This window comes from Triticum dicoccoides, chromosome 4B (genome assembly GCF_002162155.2).
Source record: "Triticum dicoccoides isolate Atlit2015 ecotype Zavitan chromosome 4B, WEW_v2.0, whole genome shotgun sequence".
Taxonomy (NCBI): Eukaryota; Viridiplantae; Streptophyta; class Magnoliopsida; order Poales; family Poaceae; genus Triticum; species Triticum dicoccoides.
Genome location: NC_041387.1, coordinates 467,741,882 through 467,765,708, shown reverse-complemented (window position 1 = coordinate 467,765,708; position 23,827 = coordinate 467,741,882).

Genomic DNA, 23,827 nt, shown 5'->3' with positions numbered 1-23,827 from the left:
TTTGATTAGAATTTGCTAGAATACTCTATGTGCTTCACTTATATCTTTTGAGCTTGATAGTTTTTGCTCTAGTGCTTCACTTATATCTTTTAGAGCACGGTGGTGTCTTAATTTTGGAGAAATTGCTAGTCTCTCATGCTTCACTTATATTATTTTGAGAGTCTTTTAGAACAGCATGGTATTTGATATTATCATAAAGTTGGTCCTAGAATGATGAGCATCCAAGTTGGGTATAATAAAAACTATCATAGGAAGTGAATTGGATGCTATGATCAACTTGATACTTGATAATTGTTTTGTGATATGGAGGTAGTGATATTAAAGTCATGCTAGTTGGGTGATTATGAATTTAAAGAATGCTTGTGTTGAAGTTAGCAAGTCCCGTAGCATGCACGTATGGTTAAAGTTATGTAACAAATTTGAAACATGAAGTGTACCTAGCTTGTGCATCCTTATGAGTGGCGGTCGGGGACGAGCGATGGTCTTTTCCTACCAATCTATCCCCTTAGGAGCATGCGCGTAGTACTTGATTTTTTATGACTTCTAAGTTTTTGCAATAAGTATATGAGTTCTTTTGACTAATGTTGAGTCCATGGATTATACGCACTTTTACCTATCCACCATTGCTAGCCTCTTCGGTACTGTGCATTGACCTTTCTCACCTTGAGAGTTGGTGCAAACTTCGCCGGTGCATTCAAACCCTGTGATATGATACGCTCTATCACAAATAAACCTCTTTGTATCTTCCTCAAAATAGCCACCATACCTACCTATTATGGCATTTCCATAGCCATTCTGAGATATATTGCCATGCAACTTTCCACCGTTCCGTTCATCGTCATCATGACATACTTTACTTTTGTCATTGAGGGAGTCCTGGATTAGGGGGTGTCCGGATAGCCGGACTACCATCATCAGCCGAACTATCATCGGCCGGACTATCATCATCGACCGGACTCCAATACTATGAAGATACAAGATTGAAGACTTCGTCCCGTGTCCGGATGGGACTTTACTTGGCGTGGAAGGCAAGCTTGGCGATACGGATACGTAGATCTCCTACCATTGTAACCGACTCTATGTAACCCTAGCCCTCTCCGGTGTCTATATAAACCGGATGGCTCTAGTCCGTAGGACATAACAACAACAACCGTTACAATCATACCATAGGCTAGCTTCTAGGGTTTAGCCTCCTTGATCTCGTGGTAGATCCACTCTTGTGAACATCCACAATATCAATATCAATCAAGCAGGACGTAGGGTTTTACCTCCATCAAGAGGGCCCGAACCTGGGTAAAACATCGTGTCCCTTGTCTCCTGTTACCATCCGCCTAGACGCACAGTTCGGGACCCCCTACCCGAGATCCGCCGGTTTTGACACCGACATTGGTGCTTTCATTGAGAGTTCCTCTGTGTCGTCACCGATAGGCTTGATGGCCTCTTCAATCGACAACGACGCAGTCCTGGGTGAGACTTTTCTCCCCCGACAGATCTTCGTATTCGGCGGCTTCGCACTGCGGGCCAACTCACTTGGCCATCTGGAGCAGATCGAAAGCTACGCCCCTGGCCGTCAGGTCAGGTTTGGAAGCCTAAACTTCACGGCCGATATCCGCGGGGACTTGATCTTTGATGGACCTGAGCCACAGCCGAGCGTGCCGCGCTGTCACGATGGGCACGACCTAACTCTGCCGCCGGACAGCACCTTGGAGGCCGCACACGAATCCGCTCCGACACATAGTCCGGAGCCGATCGCTCAGATCGAGGACGGATGGCTGGACACCGCCTCGGGAGCTGCAACTTCTACGGCGATGGAGCCGAACACTTACCTTGTCCCGCATAAAGCTCATGACTCCGAGGTGCCGGACTCTCTGCCGGACTCCGAACCTCCTGCGCCCCTGCCAATCGAATCCGATTGGGCGCCGATCATGGAATTCACTGCTGCGGACATCTTTCAGCACTCACCCTTCGGCGATATCTTAAATTCGCTGAAGCATCTCTCGCTATCCGGAGAGCCCTGGCCGAACTACGGCCAGGATGGTTGGGACGCGGACGACGAAGAAATTCAGAGCCCACCCACCACCCACTTTGTAGCCACCGTCGACGATCTAACTGACGTACTCAACTACGACGGTATGGACGACGATGCCGGAGACTATCAAGAACCAGTGCCTACAGGACACTAGAAGACCACCTCGTCATACGACATATACATGGTGGACACCCCAAAAGATGGGGACGGCGAAGAAGCAACGGAGGCCGATTCCTTAAAGAAACAGCCCAAGCGCCGACGTCAACGGCGCCGCTCTAAATCCCGCCACAGCAAGAATGGAGATTCCGGCACAGGAGATAATAACACCCCAGAAAGTGCCGAAGACAACCCCCTCCAGCACGATCCAGCGCAGGAGGAGGCAGAAGCAAGCCCACACGAGAAGGCGGCAGACGAAGAGGTCGAGGATGATAATTACTTACCTCCCTCCGGAGACGAGGCAAGCCTCGACGACGACGAATTCGTCGTGCCTGAGGATCCCGTCGAACAAGAGCGTTTCAGACACAGGCTAATGGCCACGGCAAACAGCCTAAAGAAAAAGCAGCAACAGCTTCAAGCTGATCAAGACCTACTGGCCGACAGATGGACCGAGGTCCTCGCGGCCGAAGAGTATGAACTCTAACGCCCCTCCAAAAGTTACCCAAAACGCAAGCTGCTCCCCCGACTAGAGGAGGAAGCGTACAAACCTGCATCACCAGCGCACAATATGGCAGACCGACCACCTCGTGGCCGCGACAGAGAGGCGTGCAAGCCCTCCACCAAAACACTACCCCGGCATCGCTCAAAAAGCATGAAGCCACGGGGGAACGCGCCGGACTTGCGGGATATATTGGAGGACAAGGCAAGACAATCCAGATCTATCTATGGATCACGTGGGCGCCCCAAGACCCACAACGAATACCGTGGCACCGGATACAACTACTCCGGCCGGGCCGAACACAGCAGACAACGCTCTCTCGAGCTACGTCGCGATATTGCTCAATACAGAGGCGCCGCGCACCCACTATGCTTCACTGACGAAGTAATGGATCATCAAATCCCTGAAGGGTTTAAACCCGTTAATATCGAATCCTACAATGGCACAACAGACCCCGCGGTTTGGATTGAGGATTATCTCCTCCATATACATATGGCCCGCGGCGACGATCTTCACGCCATCAAATATCTCCCGCTCAAGCTTAAAGGACCAGCTCGGCATTGGCTTAACAGCCTGCCCGCAGAGTCAATTGGATGCTGGGAAGACCTGGAAGCCGCATTCCTCGACAACTTCCAGGGCACGTATGTGCGACCACCGGACGCAGATGACCTAAGCCACATAATCCAGTAGCCAGACGAATCGGCCAGGCAATTCTGGACTCGATTCTTAACAAAGAAAAATCAAATCGTCGACTGTCCGGATGCAGAGGCCCTCGCTGCCTTCAAACATAACATCCACGACGAGTGGCTGGCCCGGCACCTAGGACAGGAAAAGCCGAAATCCATGGCAGCCCTCACATCACTCATGACCCGCTTCTGTGCGGGAGAGGATAGCTGGCTAGCTCGCAGCAACAACCTCAGCAAAAACGCTGGCAGTCCGGATACCAAGGACCGCAATGGCAGGTCGCGTCAAAACAAAAACAAACGCCGCATTAACGGCGACAGCAATGAGGATACGGCAGTCAACGCCGGATTCCGAGGCTCCAAGCCCGGTCAACGGAAGAAGCCATTCAAAAGAACCACTCCGGGCCCGTCCAATTTGGACCGAATACTCGACCGCTCCTGTCAAATACATGGAACCCCCGAAAAGCCAGCTAACCACACCAACAGAGATTGTTGGGTATTCAAGCAGGCAGGCAAATTAATCGCCGAAAACAATGACAAGGGGCTACACAGCGATGACGAGGAAGAGACCCGGCCACCGGACAACAGAGGACAAAAGGGATTCCCCCCTCAAGTTTGGACGGTAAACATGATATACGCAACGCATATACCCAAGAGGGAGCGGAAGCGTGCACTAAGGGACGTATACGCGATGCAGCCAGTCGCCCCAAAATTCAACCCATGGTCCTCTTGCCCGATCACTTTCGATCGAAGAGACCATCCGACCAGTATCCGCCATGGCGGATTCGCCGCATTGGTTTTAGACCCAATCGTCGATGGATTTCACCTCACGAGAGTCCTGATGGACGGCGGCAGTAGCCTGAACCTGCTTTATCAGGATACAGTGCGCAAGATGGGCATAGACCCTTCAAGGATTAAACCTACAAAGACAACCTTCAAAGGCGCCATACCATGTGTCGAGGCCAGTTGTACAGGCTCAGTCACACTGGAAGTGGTCTTCGGATCCCCGGATAATTTCCGAAGCGAGGAGTTAATCTTCGACATAGTCTCGTTCCATAGTGGCTATCACGCTCTGCTCGGACGAACTGCGTTCGCAAAATTCAACACGATGCCGCATTATGCCTACCTTAAGCTCAAGATGCCAGGCCCTCGTGGAGTCATCACGGTCAATGGAAACACGGAACGCTCCCTCCGAACGGAGGAACATACAGCGGCTCTCGCGGCAGAAGTACAGAGCAGCCTTTTAAGGCAATTTTCGAGTCCGGCTATTAAACGACCGGACGCGGCCAAACGCGCCCGGAGCAACATCCACCAAGACCACCTGGCACGTTCCGAGCACGCGTAGCAATGCGGCCTCAACCCCAGCCCTCGCACAATTTTAAGACAAACTCTCCGCGTACATAATTACGCCCTGGAAATACCATGGGCATCGGGGGAGAGGCACAACCACAACAGACCCAGAGTGCGGTTCGACCACACCAGGGGCTCCCAAGTGTGTCGCTCTTTTTATCTTTTATTTCTATCTTTTTTTATACAAAACTCTGTCCGGCGGCGAACCTGCCGAACTCATGATGCAACAGCCAGGGAGGGACAAAGGCTGCAACGAACACTCAGGTGGTCTCCATTACGAGCATTAAATTTGTTAAATACACCATTCCGCGGCCTACCCCTGGAGGGAGACACCTTTAATTCATCCAATCCCTTGCTTTCCGCACTATTTGTATCATTCCGCACTCATAGCAGATCTTCTCGAATAAAATGCAGCACTTTTTGCCCATAATTGCATTACCTTATATATATATGTTCATTTACGACATGTTGCATCCGTACATTTTGGTACGGCCAAATACACCAGGGGCTTATGTTCCCCGCATTATGGTGTGATAAAGTCCGAACACTTTCACAAGTGCGGCACCCTAAACTTATAGCATTATATGAATCGGCTCTGAATCATGTCTTGGGTTAATAGTTGGGTTTGCCCGGCTCCCATGTTTGGCACCTTACGTTCCGTTCTATCGGCTAAGGTAGCACTGGGAGAACCACTGCGATTGCGCCCCGGTTGAGCCAGGTTAACGCCTCCGTGGAGAAAGCTAAAACTGACTGTCATGATAAGGCGAGAGACTGGTCGCTGTTCAAGAGGTCTTTTCGGGTCCTTAAAGACCTACGCCGCTTCGAGCGAAGTTCCGGATAATGTCCGACGAAGGCGTGGATAGCGCCCCGAATTCGGTCTTCCGAATACTAGGGGCTTCGCCGAAATTTAAAATTATAGAATTCTATGGCTAAGTGAGAGTGTTCAAGCACTATAAGTCCGGTTGCCTTGTTCGTTGTGTTGAGCGCCTCCCTAGATGGACCCAAAAATGGGAACAAGAGAGCTCAAGTTTATCCCAAACACCCCAGCACTCGTGGCATGGGGGCTGAAGCCGACGACTTGCCATCTCTCAGATTTAATAAACGGTCGCACAGAAGGTAATATTTTAAATTAATAAGTGTTGCTTAGCGCATATGAACAAAGTTTTCAGCGCACAGGATAACACATTGCGAATTTACTCAATAATTACATCTCTGGGGCACTCATCCGCAATCTTGCGGGCACCCTTCAGGACAGTCTTATAGTACATCTCAGGCGTACGATATTCCTTGCCCGCTGGTGGCGCGTCAGTGATTAGCTTCTCTGCATCCAGCTTGCCCCAATGCACCTTTGCGCGGGCAAGGGCCCGACGAGCTCCTTCCATACAGGCGGAGCGCTTGATAACCTCCACCCAGGGGCACGCATCCACCAACCGTCGCACGAGGCCGAAGTAGCTCCCAGGCATGGCCTCTCCAGGCCACAGCCGGACTATGAGGCCCTTCATGGCCTGCTCGGCCACCTTGTGGAGCTCGACCAGCTGCTTCAGCTGGTCGCTAGGGGGCACCAGATGGCCGGCCTCAGCATACTGAGACCAGAAGGCCTTCTCCGTTGAGCTCCCCTCCTCGGCTCGGTAGAATGCGGCGGCATCATACACGCTACGAGGCAGATCTGCAAATGCCCCTGGAGAGCTTCGAATTCGGGTAAGTAACACGTAATTTACATTCACATGCTTGCTTTGCATGAAAAATTCCTTACCCGCCGCTATCTTCCTCACCAACTCAATCTCCTGAAGGGACTTATGGGCATCGGCCTTGGCAGTTTTGGCACTTTCGAGAGCCGAGGCAAGCTCGGACTCTCGAGTCTTTGAGTCACGCTCCAAACTCTCATGCTTTTCCATGAGAGCCTGGAGCTCTTGCCGAACGACCGCCACCCGCGCCTCCTGCTTTTCTCGCTCTGCCCGTTCCGCGGCCGCATTGCGTTCGGCCGTAGACACGGCCTCCTTCAAGGTCGCCACCTCGTTCGTGGCCCTGCAGTACCCATGTTATCCTTGTTATTTTTTGTTGCAACCTAAATCCTTTTCTGTAAGGTACAAGTTCAAAGTGGTGTTACTCACCTTCTTTGTCCTGGAGCTGCTTCTTGGCGCGGTCGAGCTCTTGCTCGGACCGCTCGAGCTCCTGCTTCAAAGCACCGACCTCCGTAGTCAGTGTGGCAGAGGTCAGCAGCGCAGCCTGCAACCCATATTGACATAATTTTTTAGCAACCCTGCGTATATCTTCTTTTTTTCAGATCCTCAGTCCGGCTTTTCTTTCAGAACACCGAACCGAGCATCAGGGGCTACTGTCTATGCGGTATTACATTGCATATTTTTAACTTCTTACCTCAAAGCCTGATAGAAGGCTACTGCAGGCTTCGGTCAGCCCGCTCTTGGCGAGCTGTACCTTTTGAATCACCGCACTCACAATAGTGTGGTGTTCTTCCTCGATGGAAGCGCTCTGGAGCGCCTCCAACAAATTATCTGGCGCCTCCGGTTGGACGGAAGCCGCCGGCGTCACGGTCTTGCCCTTCGTGCGAAGGGGCCTCCGGACGGACTCCGGAACCACTGCGGGTTCTGATGTGGAGTCCGGCGCAAAGTCCGGGAGGCTGCCTTGTGGCGCCTCCGGAGCCTCTCCCTGATGGGTCCCTTCTGGGGATCCCACCTTGGCGTCCTCGGTATCGCGAGGGGTGGAGGCGGTCGGGATGGAGTCTACATCCGACGGAGCCAACGACCCGCTCGATGAAGCGGGGAGATCATCATTGGCCGGGCTACAGGCAGCATGCGGCATCAGAATGACACTATGGGACGCAAAAAAAGAAATTATAAATCATTCAGGAATCCGGATACTTACGATCTTGCCGGAGGCCTGGCCCTTGAAGGCCATTCTTCCTCGCCAATGTTGATGTTGGCGGAGCTGTCCGGGGGAATAGTCCTTCCCCTCTTGGACCCTTCGGCCTCCCCTGTTGGGGAAGCCTTCCTCTTCCTCTCTCCCTCCTCTGGGACAGAGTCCTCTTTCTCCTCCTCGTTTTCGGGGGAGGAGTCCGCCTCGGAGTCGTCGGACACCTGAAAACGGGAACTCTTTCGAGCACCCGTGGCCTCCTTCTTGGCCTTCTTCTCCGGCACCAATGCGGTGCCGGGACCAGCAGCCTTGCTAGATGGGCGTCTACTGGGTTTTCTGGCATAGGAGCCGGGCAGATAATCTGCTCCGCCTTCCTCATCCAGTCCTGTCAAAGGAAAAGGGGAAATTAAAACCCGCATAGAGTCAAACTATGAAAAGCAAGTGTCCCGTAAAGGGGTAGAATCACTTACCTCGTCGGCTTGGTGCTGCGAGCGAAATCCGCGATCTTCAGTCGCGGATGCGGGGGCTTCGGCGCCCTTGAACAGCACCCTCCAGGCGCCTTCGTACGTCGTGTCAAAGAGCCCGCTCAGCGCCTGGTGCTGTTACGGATTGAACTCCCACAGATTGAATGCCCGCTCTTGGCGTGGGAGAATCCGGCGGATGAGCATGACTTGGACCACGTTAACCAGCCTGAGCTTCTTCACCAGCTTCTGGATACAGGCTTGGAGTCCCGTCACCTCCTCCGAACTACCCCACAGCAAGCCCTTCTCTTTCCAGGAGGTGAGCTGCATGGGGATACCAGATCTGAACTCGGGGGCCGCCGCCCACGTAGGGTCGCGCGGCTCGGTGATATAGAACCACCCCGATTGCCACCCCTTGACGGATTCCACGAAGGCCCCTTCGAACCAAAGGACGTTGGGCATCTTGCCCAACATGGCGCCTCCGCACTCCGCTTGAGTGCCCTTCACTACCTTCGGCTTGACATGGAAGGTCTTGAGCCACAAGCCGAAGTGGGGCTGGATGCAGAGGAAGGCCTCGCACACGACGATAAATGCCGAGATGTTGAGGATGAAGTTCGGCGCCAGATCATGGAAATCCAGGCCGTAGTAGAACATGAGCCCCCGGACAAAGGGGTGAAGTGGAAAGCCCAGTCCGCGGAGGAAGTGGGGAAGAAAAATGACCCTCTCATGGGGCCTGGGGGTGGGGATGAGCTGACCCTCGTCGGGCAGCCGGTGCACGATGTCGCCGGATAGGTTGCCGGCACTGTGCAGTCTTTCGATGTGCTCCTCCGTAATGGAGGAGGTCATCCACTTGCCTCCCGCTCCAGACATGACTGGGGAAGGTTGAGACGAGATGTGCGGGCTTGGGCGCTGGAGCTCGAGTGCGCGGAGATGGATAAGCAAAGGAGGAAGAAGGCATAGGTGAAAAGGTGAATCCTTATCCCTTATATGGGCGAGCGAAGTCTACGCGTCCCCCACTGGCCTGGTAAAACTCGCTTACCCCCCAAGCGTCACCATCAATGGCGCGGTTGGGTTACCCACGTCCGTATTGATGAGAATCCCGGATTAAGGGGGAACACGATCTCTGCTTCGACAAGACGTGCCAAGGAAACCGCTTCGCTAAATGCACTGAGGTGGTAGAGTGAAAAACGATTCAAGTAATGGCTTGGTAGTGGCGTGACGTCATGCCACAAAAAACGTCAGCAGATTGAACTTGTGTATATATTATTCTCTCTACGGTGGAATGTGGAATTTATTTTGCAGCGCCAGACACTATCCTGGTGTTCACAATCTTCAATCATTCGGAGAGGAACCCGCCTTGCAATGCCAAGCAATATACGCGCCGGACTTATCGTCATTGAAGCCTGGTTCAGGGGCTACTAAGGGAGTCCTGGATTAGGGGGTGTCCGGATAGCCGGACTACCATCATCAGCCGAACTATCATCGGCCGGACTATCATCATCGACCGGACTCCAAGACTATGAAGATACAAGATTGAAGACTTCGTCCCGTGTCCGGATGGGACTTTCCTTGGCGTGGAAGGAAAGCTTGGCGATACGGATATGTAGATCTCCTACCATTGTAACTGACTCTATGTAACCCTAGCCCTCTCCGGTGTCTATATAAACCGGATGGCTCTAGTCCGTAGGACATAACAACAACAACCATTACAATCATACCATAGGCTAGCTTCTAGGGTTTAGCCTCCTTGCTCTCGTGGTAGATCCACTCTTGTGAACATCCACAATATCAATATCAATCAAGCGGGACGTAGGGTTTTACCTCCATCAAGAGGGCCCGAACCTGGGTAAAACATCGTGTCCCTTGTCTCCTGTTACCATCCGCCTAGACGCACAGTTCGGGACCCCCTACCCGAGATCCGCCGGTTTTGACACCGACAGTCATATTGCCATTGCATGATCATGTAGTTGACATCGTATTTGTGGCAAAGCCACCATGCATTATTTTTCATACATGTCACTCTTGATTCATTGCACCATCCCGGTACACCGCCGGAGGCATTCATATAGAGTCATATCTTGTTCTAGTTTCGAGTTGTGATTCATATGTTGTAATCAATAGAAGTGTGATGATCATCATTTTTAGAGCATTGCCCAAAGAAAAAAAAGAAGAAAGGCCAAAAAAGGAAAGGCCCAAGAAAAAAAAGAAAAAGAAAGAAAAATAAAAATAAAAATAAAAATAAAAAGGGCAATGCTACTATCTCTTTTTCCACACTTGTGATTCAAGGTAGCACCTTGTTCTTCATGTAGAGAGTCTCATATATTGTGCTTCAAAGTAGCACCATGTTTTTCATATAGTGAGTCTCATAAGTTGTCTTTTTCATACTAGTGGGAATTTTTCATTATAGAACTTGGCTTGTATATTCCTACGATGGGCTTCCTCAAATGCCCTAGGTCTTCGTGAGCAAGCAAGTTGGATGCACACCCACTAGTTTTCTTTTGTTGAGCATTCATTTATAGCTCTAGTGCATCCGTTGCATGGCAATCCCTACTCCTCATGTTGACATCAGCTAATAGGCATCTCCATAGCCCGTTGATTATCCTCGTCAATGTGAGACTTTCTCCTTTTTTGTCTTCTCCACACAATCCCCATCATCATATTCTATTCCACCCATAGTGCTATATCCATGGCTCACGCTCATGTATTGCGTGAAGGTTGAAAACATTTGAGATTATTTAAGTATGAAACAATTGCTTGTCTTGTCATCGGGGGTATAGAAGTTGGGAACATCTTTGTGTGACGAAAATGAAGCATAGCCTAACTATATGATTTTGTAGGGATGAACTTTCTTTTGCCATGTTATATTGAGAAGACATGATTACTTTGATTAGTATGCTTGAAGTGTTACTATTTCTTTTATCAATATGAACTTTTATTTTGTATTCATTTGGATCTGAACATTCATGCCACAATAAAGAAAATTACATTATGAATTATGCTAGGTAGCATTCCACATCAAAAATTCTCTTTTTATCATTTACCTACTCGAGGACGAGCGGGAATTAAGCTTGGGGATGCTTGATACGTCTCCAACATATCTATAATTTTTTATTGTTCCATGCTATTATATTACCCCTTTTGGATGTTTATGGGATTTATTTTACACATTTATATCATTTTTGGGACTAACCTACTAACCGGAGGCCCAACCCATATTGTTGTTGTTTTGCCTATTTCAGTATTTCGAAGAAAAGGAATATCAAATGGAGTCCAAACGGAATGAAACCTTCGGGAGCATGATTTTCGGAACGAACGTGATCCGGAGAGCTTGGAGTGCAAGTCAAGAAGCTTCCGAGGACCCCACGAGATAGGGGGCCGTGCCCCCCCTGTAGGGTGCGCCCCCTGTCTCGTGGGCCCCTCGGACGGCCACCGACGTACTTCTTCCTCCTATATATACCTATGTACCCCGAAAACATCCAGGGGCACCACAAAACACAATTTCCACCGCCGTAACCTTCTGTATCCGCGAGATCTCATCTTGGAGCCTTCGCCGGCACTCTACCGGAGGGGGAATCGACCACGGAGGGCTTCTACATCAACATCCTTGCTCCTCCGATGAGTTGTGATTAGTTTACCACAGACCTACGGGTCCATAGTTATTAGCTAGATGGCTTCTTCTCTCTTTTTGGATCTCAATACAATGTTCTCCCCCTCTCTTGTGGAGATCTATTCGATGTAAACTCTTTTTGCGGTGTGTTTGTCGAGATCCGATGAATTGTGGGTTGATGATCAAGTTTATCTATGAATAATATTTGAATCTTCTCTGAATTCTTTTATGTATGATTGAGTTATCTTTGCAAGTCTCTTCGAATTATCAGTTTGGTTTGGCCTACTAGATTGATCTTTCTTGCCATGGGAGAAGTGCTTAGCTTTGGGTTCAATCTTGCGGTGTTCTTACCCAATGACAGAAAGGGTTGCAAGACACGTATTATATTGTTGCCATCGAGGATAACAAGATGGGGTTTATATCATATTGCATGAGTTTGTCCCTCTACATCATGTCATCTTGCTTAATGCGTTACTCTGTTCTTATGAACTTAATACTCTAGATGCAGGCAGGAGTCGGTCGATGTGTGGAGTAATAGTAGTAGATGCAGGCAGGAGTCGATCTACTTGTTATGGACGTGATGCCTATATACATGATCATGCCTATATAATCTCATAACTATGCGCTTTTCTATCAATTGCTCGACAGTAATTTGTTCACCCACCGTAATACTTATGCTATCTTGAGAGAAGCCTCTAGTGAAACCTATGGCCCCCGAGTCTATCTCTTATCATATTTGCTTTCAATCTACTTTTATTTGCATCTTTACTTTTTGCATCTATATTATAAAATACCAAAAATATATTTATCTTATCATACTATCTCTATCAAATCTCACTTTCGCAAGTGACCGTGAAGGGATTGACAACCCCTTTATTGCGTTGGTTGCGAGTTCTCAGTTTGTTTATGTGGGTGCGTGGGACTTTTGAGGAGCCTCCTACTGGATTGATACCTTGGTTCTCAAAACTGAGGGAAATACTTACGCTACACTTGCTGCATCACCCTCTCCTCTTCGAGGAAAACCAACGCAAGCTCAAGACGTAGCAGGCTTCAGAGGTTGATGGTTGATCATCAACCACCTTCTCCCCAGTAGCAGAGGGTTGTGGGACCGGTGTAGTGCCAGGCGCTCCTGTGGCAGGATTGCCATCAGTACGGTCGCTGCTCTCTTTACTGGCCTCCCCGGCAGACTCCTTGGTGGCCTCTTCATGCGTATCTTTGGCGGCCTCATCGGCAACATCCTTGGCGGCCTCAGCGGCGGCGTCCTTGGCGGTTTCCTCAATGATGGCCTCGACGTCCGTCTGGGCCGTCGAGAGGGGATCTGAAAGCCGAAAGGGAGAATGAGGCGAAACCAAAGTCGAAACATAGAAAAGCAAAAAAGGAAAAGAAAGAAAGTCGCATGGCAAAGACGGCAAGGGGCAGGAAGCAGGCGGCTTACCTGTGACAAGCTGAGGAGGGGTGGTTCCCTCCCCGTCAACGCTCGTTGTCGGGACAGAGCCATCGTCGCATGTGCTCACCGCCTCTTCCTTCATGCGCGTGGGCTCGTTGGTGGATGCCCTTGCCGGGGACCCCCCTTGGGTGGCGTGGTCGATGGGGGCGGCGTATCAGGGGTGGACCTTGGCAGCTCCTCCTATTGTCGCTCTCCTCCTGCGAACCCGGCAAGGTTAGCACCGAAGATGCACGCTCCACCGCCCACCAGCGGGAAATGAGTAATGGACTCATGCTGGGGGCTGGATTGGGGGCTGCGTTGAGGGTTGGCGTCCGGGCTGATTGTGATCGTTAGCGCCGCACCTAAAGTGCTTGTTGGGGGCTCGTCGCTCGTAGAAGTCTTAGCCCTCTTCGCCATCCTCTAGGCCAGCGTCTCCGTATCATTGCAAAGACGAGTCAAGACAAGATCGAGTCAGGATGAAACAACCAACACCGATCAGGAGATAAGTAAAGGGGCAAGATGCTTTCTCATCCTCCCCTTTTAGCCTCCTCTTCCTCTTCGGGCTAAAGGACGCGAGGTCAAAATCGGCCGTCGGGATGGTGTCCGTGAAGGGAGGAGGTGGAGATGGAGTCCTGGGCCGCTTGGCCGAGGAGGAGGTGGCGACCGTAGTTTTCTTTGCTGCCAAGGAGGAGGCAGCAACTGCAACTTTCTTTGCTGCCGCGCCCCTCGTATGACACACGGGTTGCGCCTGGCCTCTTGCCGCTGCGCAGCCTTGCCGGCTGCTCCCTTGCCGGAGCTCTTGACTGGCTCGCCAAAGATGGCCCACCAAAGGATGTGTTTCTTCTTCGGGGAAGAGGGTTCATCCGCATCGGTTGCCTCCTCGGCCGACTCCTCGACTGCCTCTTCAGCAGGGGGAACCCCGGCGCCCGCGCCGCTGTGCTTCCTGGCAGACTCCTTCCACTCAGTAAACTTTTTCTCCTCATCGGCCTCGTCGGCCTCGTCCTCCACGGTGCCGACGCTACCGGCCTCCTCGGCAAGTGTTGCCTCCTCCGCCCTGCTGGCGATGTACGCCACCTCTTCTTTGGTGGTGGGGTGGATGAGCTGCGGCTCATTGCGGGTGAACTTCTCTGACAAGTTGTCGGAGAACCCCTGCACCAGCACCGCTTCTGGCTCATCCCTGGTCGGGTCCAGGCCATGGGTGTTGAACTCCGGCATCATGGTGATGATGGAGGCCAGGCAGGAATTGTTGCTCAAGGGGACCACCCCCGCCGGCAACCTGAATGGGTTGTTGGCCTTGCTGGTCTTGTCGGCCTTGCCAGCCTTGTCAGCCTTGCTGGCCTTGTAGACCTTGAGCTGAAATAGCTTCTGTCAGAGGTACGGATGTTGCATTACCGTGAAATTATAATTCAGGCCGGGGCGAAGACTCATGATGTCTGTCACATTCTTGAAATCCTAGGCTGGCAGCCCCTTGTTGTGTAGAGGAGCGACACGGCGGTAGAGGAAGTCAGCCCCAACCATCGCGAGCGTGAGCCCGGCTGATTTGAGGCGATGGATTTTGGTGGTGACGACCATGAGCTTCTTGTCGTTAATGTCGAACTCGCCCCAGTGCTTGCCGCGGACCGGCAGTTTCCGACGGACCTGACAGAATAGCCGCGGCTACTCCACAATCCAGCACCACCTGCCCCGCCATTCATCCCACTTCTCCTTCTGGCCCCCCTCCGGGTACGTGCTCTTGCTCAAAGCCCTTGGGATCCAAGTGATGCATCAGGAGATGGCATCTCCTGGATGGAGGCGAGGGACAAAATAGTGGTGGAATAGCACCGTGTTGGGGACCACCCCGGCAAAGCCCTCACAGAGATGGGCTAAGAGGGCCATGCACGCCACAATGTCCGGCGTGAAATCTAGAAGATGGAAGCCGAAGGTGTGCATGATGTTGTTGAAGAAATCTGAGAATGGGGGGGTAGAGGCCGCAATAGAAGTAATCAACGAAGAAATGATATTTAATTGGACCGGGCTTGGCGAAGGGAGCGGGGATGATGTGCGTGGCGAGGTGCCCCGACGTCTCTCTCCCCCACAGGCACCAGAATCAGTCCCTGAGTGTGAGCGCGTCGATCGTCGAGGTAAAGATGGCGTGCTTCTTCCGCAGCTTCACCAGTTCACTCTCCGACACCTCCTTCCCCTCGGTGGCCTTGGCCACTCCCTTGCCCTTGCTTGTCTTGGGGACCATGGCAGATGAGAGGGGGGAGGGATCAAGAGCAGTGAGAGCACGACGGCGGCGAGCAGAGGCGAGGGCTCTGGTTTGGGCTCAAGGAAGAAGAAGGGAGCGGTGGTTCCAATATTGGGAAAGTCAAGAAGGGTAAATGAGCAGCGCCCCTCCGGATTCCTCTTTTCATGGGGAAGGCGCGGGCCGCCTCTTTACTGTTTGATGCGAGGCATCGCAGGCATGTTGTGACCGTTCCACGCACGACCCCCACGTCACGCACTCAATGCAGACCGTGGGGAAGCACAACTGATGAAAAGATCGCATCAATTAATCCCTGCCACGCGTGCCCGCGCACTATTTTGGGCCTGGCCCAACGACGCTTCACGCTTATGTGTGGCACAGGACCGGGGGCTCCTATGGGTGTACATAAGTATGGGCCCTTCTGTACCCCTTACTTGTGCACGGGCAGTCGTAGCCACACCTGCAGTAAGGCTTGGTGGGGCAGTAAAAGGTAGGGTACAAGACTACCAAGACAACATTCAAGCCAGTGGATAAAGAGCAGAAGACAAGTTAGACCTCCCCCAGCAACACCCTTGCCGCGGCGGCCTCCATAGCCCCGGCGAGAGCCTTGCCGGGACGGCTTGCGAAGCACCAGCAAGGCCACCATCCTTGAAATTGAGGGCTCTGGCACCATCGACTGAAGGAAATATGCCCTAGAGGCAATAATAAAGTTATTATTTATTTCCTTATTTCGTGATAAATGTTTATTATTCATGCTAGAATTGTATTAACCGAAAACATAATACATGTGTGAATACATAGACAAACATAGTGTCACTAGTATGCCTCTACTTGACTAGCTCGTTAATCAAAGATGGTTAAGTTTCCTAACCATAGACATGAGTTGTCATTTGATTAATGGGATCACATCATTAGAAGAATGATGTGATTCACATGACCCATTCCGTTAGCCTAGCACTTGATCGTTTAGTATATTGCTATTGCTTTCTTCATGACTTATACATGTTCCTGTAACTATGAGATTATGCAACTCCCGTTTACCGGAGGAACACTTTGGGTGCTACCAAACGTCACAACGTAACTGGGTGATTATAAAGGAGTACTACAGGTGTCTCCAAAGGTACATGTTGGGTTGGCGTATTTCGAGATTAGGTTTTGTCACTCCGATTGTCAGAGAGGTATCTCTGGGCCCTCTCGGTAATGCACATAACTATAAGCCTTGCAAGTAATGTAGCTAATGAGTTAGTTACGGAATGATGCATTACATAACGAGTAAAGAGACTTGCCGGTAACAAGATTGAACTAGGTATTAGATACCGACGATCGAATCTCGGGCAAGTAACATGTCGATGACAAAGGGAACAACGTATGTTGTTATGCGGTTTGACGGATAAAGATCTTCGTAGAATATGTAGGAGCCAATATGAGCATCCAGGTTCCGCTATTGGTTATTGACCGAGAATAGTTCTAGGTCATGTCTACATAGTTCTCGAACCCGTAGGGTCCGCACGCTAAACGATATGATGAGAGTTTTATTATGAGTTTATATATTTTGATGTACCGAAGGTTGTTCGGAGTCCCGGATGTGATCCAGGACATGACGAGGAGTCTCGAAATAGTCGAGACATAAAGATTGATATATTGGAAGCCTATATTTGGATATAGGAATTGTTCCGGGAGAAACCAGGATTTTTCTGGAGTACCGAGGGGTTACCGGAACCCCCCCGGGGGTTATTGGGCCTACATAGGCCATGAGGGAGAAGAGGTGGGCCGGCGAGGGCAGGTCACGCGCCCCCTCCCCCCTAGTCCGAATAGGACAAGGAGGGGGGGCGGCGCCCCCCCCTTTCCTCTTTCCCCTCCCCCGTTTCCTTCTCCACCAAGGCAAGAGGGGGGAGTCCTACTCCCGGTGGGAGTAGGACTCCTCCAGGCGCACCCCTTGGGGGCCGGCCGCACCTCCCCCTCCCTCCTTTATATACGGGGGCAGGGGCACCCTAGAACACACAAGTTGATCTACGTGATCGTTCCTTAGCCGTGTGTGGTGCCCCCCTCCACCATATTCCACCTCGGTCATATCGTCGCGGAGTTTAGGTGAAGCCCTGCGCCGGTAGAACATCATCATCGTCACCATGCCGTCATGCTGACGGAACTCATCCCCGACACTTTGCTGGATCGGAGTCCGGGGATCGTCATCGAGCTGAACGTGTGCTGAACTTGGAGGTGCCGTACGTTCGGTACTTGGATCGGTCGGATCATGAAGACGTACGACTACATCAACCACGTTGTCATAACGCTTCCGCTTACGGTCTACGAGGGTACATGGACATTACTCTTCCCTCTCGTTGCTATGCATCACCATGATCTTGCGTGTGCATAGGAATTTTTTTGAAATTACTACATTCCCCAACAGTGGCATCTGAGCCTGGTTTTATGCGTAGATGTCATATGCACGAGTAGAACACAGGTGAGTTGTGGGCGATACAAGTCATACTGCTTACCAGCATGTCATACTTTGGCTCAGCGGTATTGTGAGATGAAGCGGCCTAGACCGACATTACGCGTACGCTTACGCGAGACTGGTTTCACCGTTACGAGCACTTGTGCTTAAAGGTGACTGGCGGGTGTCTGTCTCTCTCACTTTAGCTGAACCGAGTGTGGCTACGCCCGGTCCTTGCGAAGGTTAAAACAGCATTAACTTGACGAACTATCGTTGTGGTTTTGATGCGTAGGTAAGAACGGTTCTTGCTAAAGCCCGTAGCAGCCACGTAAAACTTGCAACAACAAAGTAGAGGATGTCTAACTTGTTTTTGCAGGGCATGTTGTGATGTGATATGGTCAAGACGTGATGCTATATTTTATTGTATGAGATGATCATGTTTTGTAACCGAAGTTATCGGCAACTAGCAGGAGCCATATGGTTGTCGCTTTATTGTATGAAATGTAAACGCCCTGTAATTGCTTTACTTTATCACTAAGCGGTAGCGATAGTCGTAGAAGCAATAGATGGTGTAACGACAACGATGCTATGATGGAGATCAAGGTGTCGCGCCGGTGATGATGGTGATCACGACGGTGCTTCAGAGATGGAGATCACAAGCACAAGATGATGATGGCCATATCATATCACTTATATTGATTGCATGTGATGTTTATCCTTTATGCATCTTATCTTGCTTTGATTGATGGTAGCATTTTAAGATGATCTCTCACTAAAAATTATCAAGAAGTGTTCTCCCTGAGTATGCACCATTGCGAAAGTTCTTCGTGCTAAGACACCACATGATGATCAAGTGTGATAGGCTCTACGTTCAAATACAACGGGTGCAAAACAGTTGCACACGCGGAATACTCAGGTTAAACTTGACGAGCCTAGCATATAACAGATATGGCCTAGGAACACGGAGACCGAAAGGTCGAACGTGAATCATATAGTAGATATGATCAACATAGTGATGTTCACCATTGAAACTACTCCATCTCACGTGATGATCGGACATGGTTTAGTTGATTTGGATCACGTGATCACTTAGATGACTAAAGAGATGTCTGTCTAAGTGCGAGTTCTTAAGTAATATGATTAATTGAACTTAAATTTATCGTGAACTTAGTCCTGGTAGTATTTTGCAAATTATGTTGTAGATCAATAGCTTGCGTTGTTGCTTTCATATGTTTATTTTGATATGTTCCTAGAGAAAATTGTGTTGAAAGATGTTAGTAGCAATGATGCGGATTGGATCCGTGATCTGAGGTTTATCCTCATTGTTGCACAGAAGAATTATGTCCTTAATGCACCGCTAGGTGATAGACCTATTGCAGGAGCAGATGCAGACATTATGAACTTTGGCTAGCTCAATATGATGACTACTTGATAGTTTAGTGCACCATGCTTAAACGGCTTAGAATCGGGACTTCAAAGACATTTTGAACATCATGGACCATATGAGATGTTCCAGGAGTTGAAGTTAATATTTCAAGCAAATACCCGAGTTGAGAGATATGAAGTCTCCAACAAGTTCTATGGCTAAAAGATGGAGGAGAATCGCTCAACTAGTGAGCATGTGCTCAGATTGTCTAGGTACTACAATCGCTTGAATCAAGTGGGAGTTAATCTTCCAGATAAGATAGTGATTGACAGAGTTCTCTAGTCACCATCACCAAGTTAGTAGAACTTTGTGATGAACTATAGTATGCAAGGGATGACGAAAACGATTGCCGAGCTCTTCGTGATGTTGAAATCGACGAAGGTAGAAATCAAGAAAGAGCATCAAGTGTTGATGGTTGACAAGATCACTAGTTTCAAGTAAAGGGCAAAGGGAAAGGAAGGGAACTTCAACTAGAATGACAAGCAAGTTGTCACTCCCACGAAGAAGCCCAAAGCTGAACCAAAGCCTGAAACTGAGTGCTTACACTGCAAAGGAAATGGTCACTGGAAATGGAAATACCCTGAATATTTGGTGGATAAGAAGGATGGCAAACTGAACAAGGGTATATTTGATATACAGGTTATTGATGTGTACCTTACTAGTGTTTATAGTAACCCCTGAGTATTCGATACTTGTTCGGTTGCTAAGATTAGTAACTCGAAACAGGAGTTACGGAATAAACAGAAACTAGTTGAGGGTGAAGTGATGATGTGTGTTGGAAGTGGTTCCAAGATTGATATAATCAGCATCGTACACTCCCTATACTTTCGAGATTAGTGTAGAACCTAAATAAATGTTATTTGGTGTTTGCGTTGAGCATAAATATGATTAGATCATGTTTGTTGCGATATGATTATTCATCTAAAATGTAGAATAAATTGTTATTCTGTTTACATGAATAAAACTTTCTATGGTCTTACACCCAATGTTGATGGTTTATTGAATCTTGATGGTAGTAATACACATATTCATAATATTGATGCCAAAAGATGCAAAGTTAATAATGATAGTGCAACTTATTTGTGGCACTGCTGTTTGGGTCACATCGGTGTAAAGCGCATGAAGAAACTCCATACTGATGGGTTTTTGGAATCACTTGATTATGAATCATTTGATGCTTGCGAACCGTGCCTTTTGGGCAAGATGACTAAAACTCCGTTCTTCGGAACAATGGAACGAGCTACTGATTTGTTGGAAATAATACATACCGATGTATGCGATCCAATGAGTGTTGATGCTCGTGGCAAGTATCGTTATTTTCTGACCTTCACAAGATGATTTGAGCAGATATTAGTATATCTACTTAATGAAGCACACGTCTGAAACATTTTGAAAAGTTCAAAGAATTTCAGAGTGAAGTGAAGAATCATCATAACAAGAAAATAAAGTTTCTGTGATTTGATCGCAGAGACAAATATTTGAGTTACGAGTTTGGCCTTCATATAAAACAATGTGGAATAGTTTCACAACTCACGCCTCCTGGAACACCACAGCGTAATGGTGTGTCCGAACATCATAACCGTACTTTATTGGATATAGTGCAATCTATGATGTCTCTTACCGATTTACCACTATTGTTTTGGGGTTATGCATTAGAGACAGCTGCATTCACTTTAAATAGGGCACCATCAAAATCCGTTGAGACGACGCCTTATGAACTGTGGTTTGGCAAGAAACCAAAGTTGTCGTTTCTTAAAGTTTGGGGCTACGATGCTTAGGTGAAAAAGTTTCAACCTGATAAGCTCAAACCCAAATCGGAGAAGTGCGTCTTCATAGAATACCCAAAGGTAACTATTGGGTACACCTTCTATCACAGATCCGAAGGCAAGTTATTCGTTGCTAAGATGGATCCTTTCTAGAGAAGGAGTTTCTCTCGAAAGAAGTGGGTGGGAGGAAAGTAGAACTTGATGAGGTAATTGTACCTTCTCCCTTATTGGAAAGTAGTTCATCACAGAAATCAGTTCTTGTGATTCCTACACCAATTAGTGACGAAGCTAATGATGATGATCATGAAACTTCGGATCAAGTTACTACAAAACCTCGTAGGTCTTCCAGAGAAAGATCCGCACCAGCGTGGTACGGTAATCCTGTTCTAGAAGTCATGTTACTAGACCATGATGAACCTACGAACTATGAGGAAGCGATGATGAGCCCAGATTCCGCGAAATGGCTTGAGGCCATAAAATCTGAGATGAGATCCATGTATGAGAACAAAGTATGGACTTTGATTGACTTTCTCAATGATCAGCAAGCCATGTTAAATAAATGGATCTTCAAGAGGAAGACAAACACTGATAGTAATGTTACTATCTACTAAGCTTGACTTGTTGCGAAAGGATTTCGACAAGTTCAAGGTGTTGAATACGATGAGATTTTCTCACTCGTATCGATGCTTAAGTCTGTCCGAATCATGTTAGCAATTACCACATTTTATGAAATCTGGCAAATGGATGTCAAAACTGCATTCCTTAATGGATTTATTAAAGAAGAGTTGTATATGATGCAACCAGAAGGTTTTGTCAATCCTAAAGGTGCTAATAAAATGTGCAAGCTCCAGCAATCCATCAATGGACTGGTGCAAGCATCTCGGAGTTGGAATATATGCTTTGATGAGTTGATCAAAGCATATGGTTTTATACAGACTTTTGGAAAGGCCTGTATTTACAAGAAAGTGAGTGGGAGCACTATAGCCTTTCTGATAAGTATATGTGAATGACATATTATTGATCGGAAATGATGTAGAATTTTCTGGAAAGCATAAAGGAGTGTTTGAAAGGAGTTTTTCAAAGAAAGACCTCAGTAAATCTACTTACATATTGAGCATCAAAATCTATTGAGATAGATCAAGATGCTTGATAAGTTTTTTCAATGAGTACATACCTTGATAAATTTTTGAAATAGTTCAAAATGGAACAGTCAAAGAAGGAGTTCTTGCCTGTGATGCAAAGGTGTGAAGTTGAGTAAGACTCAAGACCCGACCATGGCAGAAAATAGAAAGAGAATGAAAAGTCATTCCCTATGCCTCAGTCATAGGTTCTATAAAGTATGCTATGCTATGAACCAGACCTATTGTATACCTTGCTCTGAGTTTGACAAAGGAATACAATTTTGATCTAAGAGTAGATCACTGACAGTGGTCAAGAATATCCTTAGTGAGGACTAAGGAGATGTTTCTCGATTATGGAGGTGATAAAAGAGCCCGTCGTAAAAGTTACAACGATGCAAGCTTTTACACCAATCCAGATGACTCTAAATCTCAATCTGGATACATATTGAAAGTGGGAGCAATTAGCTAGAGTAGCTCCATGCAGAACATTGTGGACATAGAATATTTGCAAAATACATACGGCTCTGAATATGACAGACCCGTTGACTAAACTTCTCTCACAAGCAAAACATGATCATACCTTAGTACTCTTTGGGTGTTAATCACATAACAATGTGAACTAGATTATTGACTCTAGTAAACCCTTTGGGTGTTAATCACATGACGATGTGAACTATGGGTATTAATCACATACAGATGTGAATATTGGTGTTAAATCACATGGCGATGTGAACTAGATTATTGACTCTAGTGCAAGTGGGAGACTGAAGGAAATATGCCCTAGAGGCAATAATAAAGTTATTATTTATTTCCTTATTTCATGATAAATGTTTATTATTCTTGCTAGAATTGTATTAACCGGAAACATAATACATGTGTGAATACATAGACAAACATAGTGTCACTAGTATGCCTCTACTTGACTAGCTCGTTAATCAAAGATGGTTAAGTTTCCTAACCATAGACATGAGTTGTCATTTGATTAATGGGATCACATCATTAGAAGAATGATGTGATTCACATGACCCATTCCGTTAGCCTAGCACTTGATCGTTTAGTATATTGCTATTGCTTTCTTCATGACTTATACATGTTCCTGTAACTATGAGAATATGCAACTCCCGTTTACCGGAGGAACACTTTGGGTGCTACCAAACGTCACAACGTAACTAGGTGATTATAAAGGAGTACTACAGGTGTCTCCAAAGGTACATGTTGGGTTGGCGTATTTCGAGATTAGGTTTTGTCACTCTGATTGTCGGAGAGGTATCTCTGGGCCCTCTCGGTAATGCACATCACTATAAGCCATGCAAGCAATGTAGCTAATGAGTTAGTTACGAAATGATGCATTACGTAACGAGTAAAGAGACTTGCCGGTAACAAGATTGAACTAGGTATTAGATACCGATGATCGAATCTCGGGCAAGTAACATGCCGATGACAAAGGGAACAACGTATGTTGTTATGCGGTTTGACCGATAAAGATCTTCGTAGAATATGTAGGAGCCAATATGAGCATCTAGGTTCCGCTATTGGTTATTGACCGACAATAGTTCTAGGTCATGTCTACATAGTTCTCGAACCCGTAGGGTCCGCACGCTTAACGTTACGATGACAGTTTTATTATGAGTTTATATATTTTGATGTACCGAAGGTTGTTCGGAGTCCCGGATGTGATCCAGGATATGACGAGGAGTCCCGAAATAGTCGAGACATAAACATTGATATATTGGAAGCCCATATTTGGATATCGGAATTGTTCCGGGAGAAACCG